At 43.0% G+C, this 5,194-nt stretch overlaps 1 long non-coding RNA gene across 1 annotated transcript; it reads left to right on the forward strand.

Moving 5' to 3' along the window:
- Nucleotides 902-3,134, forward strand: LOC109728630. Its single transcript, XR_002221045.1, has 2 exons — nt 902-1,072; nt 2,917-3,134. It is a non-coding gene; the product is annotated as an uncharacterized LOC109728630 (long non-coding RNA).

The raw sequence follows: 5,194 nt of genomic DNA on the forward strand, positions 1-5,194 counted from the left end.
AATTATCACCAACTTTAGTGGAATTCCACTAAATTCCCTGCTGCCAGAGCCCATCCTTATCCCCTCTGCATTTCCCCTCTCCAGCCAGCAGCATACGTAGGGAGAGAGAAGGAGAAAAGAAGGAGAAAAGAGAAGAAGAAGAAGAAGAAGAAGAAAAATGAAAAATAGAAGAAAGGTAAAATTGCTATTTGTTTTCCTCTCTCTCTTTGCTTTGTTCATCTCCCTCTTTTTCCCTACTGCTGAAAGTAAGCAGCTGCAGCTTGGCCTTGCTGCTGTCAGCAGCTCAGCAGGAGAAGCAGCAGCAGCAGGCTGTCAACAACAGCAGCAGCAGCAGCAGCAGCAGCTTAGTAGCAGTAGCAGTAAGCAGCAGCCTCAGCTAAGCAGTAGTAGCAGCAGCAGCTTGGCTCAGCAGTGAGCAGCAGCAGCAGCAGCAGCTTGCGCACCAGCTGCTGTCAGCAGCCTGCGTAGGCCAAGCAGGAGCAGCAGCAACTTCAGCAGCTTAGCAGCAGCAGTAACAGCTACCTGCAGGCTGCAGGGAAGAAAGAAAAGAAAAGAAAGAAAGCAAGGAAGAAAACAGGAAAGAAAAGAAAAGAAGAAAGAAAGAAAAGAAAGAAAACAGGGAAAGAAAAAGAAAACCTGCAGGCTGCAGGGAAAGGAAAAAAAGAAAGAAAGGAAAAGATGAGAAGAAAAAAAATGAAAGAAAGGGAAATGATAGAGAGAAAAATGGAATTGAAGTATTTGGATAGTTTTTATTAACTGTTTTGAGGCTCTTAGGCTAATAAGAATTGAATTACGCTATGTAATTGTGAAAATTGCATTGAAAAGGGGTTTTTATAGAAACTGACCTTGATAATGCACTTTTGCAGGATAGAAGTCCTAAAGTGAAATTGACCGCGTACAAACCTAATTGGGGGTAAAAGAAACTTGCTGGCGAAGTCGGTTCGGCAATCCGACGAGCCTACGCGAAGATATTGCCAAAAGAGCATTTTCGACTACAATAGTCACGAGCGCGGGTCGCGGCTCTTGGAAAAGTACTCGAAGCGAATTTCTCCCATTCCGGCATCAAAGAAAGGTGGGTTGTGCTTACCGAAGTGATTAGGTCACTTCCATGCCAAAGTAGATCATGTTTTCATTTGACGCATATATGAGGATAAATGTCGACATATGAACATTCATGCTAAATGAATATGAATATGAGTATGAATATGAATATGAATATGAATATGAATATGAATACTATATGGATGCTGGATGCATAGATCTGAATGCATAGATACGAATATGAATGCTAAATGCGTGTGAATATGAATGTAAATACTATGTGAATGCTATACGAATGCTATATGAATGCTAATGCTAAATTCTTATGATCAAAGATAAGTTATGCTAATGCTACGTTCATGTGATATATAATTGTTGAACCTGTAAATGCCAAGGGCATCTAAGTTAAATATGAAATGTGAATATATATATGCTAAAGCCTACATACTATATGAATGTCACTATATGCTAAATGCTAAAGCCTATGTAGATGCCAAGGACATATAAGTTGAATGTGAAATGTGAATATAGATGCTATATGAACGTTGCTAATTCTAGTTGATTCGAATGGTATGTAAACTATGAACTTCATGTGAAATCCCTAAGTATTGGGTATAAATCGACAACTCCAATTGAGTAGAAATCTAAACGGTAACGAGGTAAATGAAAATGTGCAGATTATAAACCTAGGCGTGGAGAACTAGGACATTGAATAGATCGAGTGGCATGAACCTAGAGTTATTAAACCTAGGTTGGACATTGAATAGCTCGAGTGGCATGAACCTAGTGCTATTAAACATAGGTTGGACATGAAATAAGCCTAGTGTTATTGAACATAGGTCGGACATTAACCTAGTGTCATTGGACCTAGGTCGAGTGTGTAAACCTAGAGTTGAGATCTAGGAGAAAGTATATAAAACCTAGTGTAAGTGAACCTAGGTTATGATGTAAAGAACCACTTAGTAAAAGTAAACTAAGTTGTGAATCATAGTGGCAGTAAGACCACTAGAAAGTGAATAGAATAGACCTAGAAAGGTCGTCGACATAGGGTAAAAGAGTAAACCCTTAAGTTGTGAAAATGGATTCCGGAATCCCTAGGATTGGTATGATGGCAGAAATAGAATCGAAACTACGGGATCTGTTCTCCTCTCCCGGTAGTGATTCAACGGGATTGACGGTTCTCCTCTCCCGGTATGCCATGAAACAAGTGAAGTGAATCGAAACTACGGGATCGACGGTTCTCCTCTCCCGGTAGTGATTCAACGGGATTGACGGTTCTCCTCTCCCGGAGCTATGGGTTTGACGGTTCTCCTCGCCCGTTGAGCTTGAGCGACTTAGGGTCACGGGGATCGACGGTTGTCCTCTCCCTGTGATGGACCTAGTGTCGCGTGGACTTAAGGCTGAGGTGTTGTGAGACGTCCTCCACCTCGAGCCTGACTTGACGCGGTACTCCGCGGTTGATTGACTCAAGACCGAGTCGAGTGGCTAGATGGCTAAGGTAAAGTAACCTTAGGAAAGAATCGCCAGTGAGTACAGTAAGAATAAAGAATAAAGCATAAAGAAAAGAATAAGGAAATAGCTAATGAATGAAACTAGCTAAGAATGAATAAAACGGCTACAAGTAAAGAATGGCTAATGATATAAAGTAGAATCAAGTAATCTACTTACATGAATTACAGGTAATGCATATTGCATAGCAGCGAGGCAAGGTATGGTTTTATTTATCGCATCGTTAAATATCTATCTATCTATTGTTGAACTAACCTACTGTTGCCTCCTTTGGACCTGGTGGGTCGAGCTCTTCTCTTGGGTGGCCGTACCCACTGGGAACTATATTTATATAGTTCTCACCCCCGTGTTGTTTTGGGGGTACAGGTTACACGCGAGCGGCGCGGCGGCGCGAGGACAGGGCGTAGCTTCGTAGATAGCGCCCCACCACTGAGACTGAGATAGCAACACCCTGAAGAGGTCAAGTTCAGAGTTCAAATGGAAAGAAACAAAATTGTAGTAATTTGTATAAGTTTCATATTAACTTAAAAGCATATGTGGTTATGTAAATGTAAAATATTGTAAATGTAAAAGAATCTCTGAGATGAATACTTGTAATAGCATAGTTTGCACTTTATGTTTTCGATACATATGCAATCTACATACCTGCTACAGTTCCTGTTTGGAACCTCTTGTATTGCATTGTTTAGATTGTTGACGCCTAGAACGTACAGGGGAGGCTCTGTCCGTTCGGCGGTCTGTCGACGAGCCCGAATCCGACCAAATAGGCAGGGCTCGGGGCATGACATGAACGGTCGGTTTCGGCCGAGCAGGAGGAGAAAATGACTAGGAGGGAGTTAGAGGACAAGATAGCCTCCCTCGAGACAATCATTAAACGAGAGAGATGACCTCTTAAGGAGAGGGAGGTAGGAATGGAAAGCGATTCCTCGGCCGAGATGACTAAGGAATCCGAAGAAAAGAAACAAAGAATTCAAGAAAAATCGGCTGATGAAGGACCGGCCGATGTCAACATGGTTTATACTCTGCCGCAGTCCTTTAAAGCAGAGTATACTGAGTATGAGGAGATAGAAGAAGAAGTTGGGCTCAATGTGGCCCAATTACAACTAGAGGATGCCAAACCAGCAGATGCGGTGGTTTTCGATAAACCATCGGCCATACAGACGAGATTCGTGAGGCCCTTGTTTATTCAGGCCTTAATCGAAGGTCGGCCAGTAGGCCAAGTCATGGTAGATGGCGGAGTGATGGTTAACGTCATGCCCACGTCATTCTTCAAAAAGTTGGGCAAGAACGAAGATGAGTTGAAGCCCACCGATGCGATCATGACCGATTTTACTGGAAGCGATCAACAAACTCGAGGGGTGCTCACAACCGAGATTACGGTAGGTTCTAAAACTTTACAAACTGCATTTTTTGTACTAGATGCAGATAGCCACTACAACCTACTACTCGGACGTGATTGGATACACGCAAACGAATGCGTGCCTTCTACACTCCACGAAAAATTATTCCAGTGGATAGGAGATAAGGTTGAAGAAATCTGGGCCGAAGGACGGCCCTAAATGGTGGACATCAACGCAGAGGAGGTCGGCCACATCAACTGGGCCGATGCTGATCCAGACCAAATCTCTTTTGTAAAAGTTACTGAAGAGGGGGTTCAGTTAATCCTCTCTAAAGACGAAGAAGCTATGGTGGCAGCCGAAGAGCCACCAAGTTGGCTAAAATGGAATGTGAAGAATCAAGAGCCGAAGCTTTAGAGGAGCTTCGGCAAGAAGAGCCGATCGACAGGATTGGCTGTGTGATAAATTCGGCCCAGCAGGCCGATGATGTGGTGTACAAGAAGAAGGCCGAAACAGACGATAATGAACATGTAGTAAAATCGGTTGTTAAAGCCGATATGAAAAATATGGGGAAGTCGGCTGTCACGCCCTGAGCCTCGCCTATTTGGTCAGGTTCGGTACGCCGACAGACCGCCGAACGGATAGAGTTTCCCCTGTACGTCCTAGGCGTCGCAAACAATACAATTACAATAGGTTCCAACCAGGAACGATATTCAACATACAACGATTGCATAAGGAAGGTATCAAACAACATAAACACATCCTAAGTTATTACATTTATTCATTCATCTCACTTGATATTATTTACATTTCTTTTCCTTTCAACTACATTTAAACTTCCGAATACAATCCAAGTTGCAATAATTTATTACAAGTTTAATCCATTCATCTTGTTCTTTTTATTTCCCTCTCCCCCTAGGCTATGCCGACTCGGGGTACTGCTATCTCTGGTCTCTGGGTAGGGCGCTATCTATGGAGCTACGCCCTCGCCTCGTGCAGCAGCGCCGCTCACGTGTGAACCTGTAACACCCCAAAACCACGTGGGGTGAGAACCAACTCCATGGTTCCCAGTGGGTACGGCCACCCAAGGGAAAAGTTCGACCAATAGGTCCAAGGGAGGCAACTGCAAGTTAGTTCAATAAACAGATAGATATATATCTTGATTATGCAACGAATAAAACCATGCATTGCCTCACGAATGCAATAATGTAATGCTATATGCAAATCATGCAATAATGCAACTATGCAACCAACTAGTAGTTCATTCGATACTACTTTCAATTCTGCTAACCATAACTCATCCGTTT

The sequence above is a fragment of the Ananas comosus genome, linkage group 24, assembly GCF_001540865.1.
Source record: "Ananas comosus cultivar F153 linkage group 24, ASM154086v1, whole genome shotgun sequence".
Lineage (NCBI taxonomy): Eukaryota > Viridiplantae > Streptophyta > Magnoliopsida > Poales > Bromeliaceae > Ananas > Ananas comosus.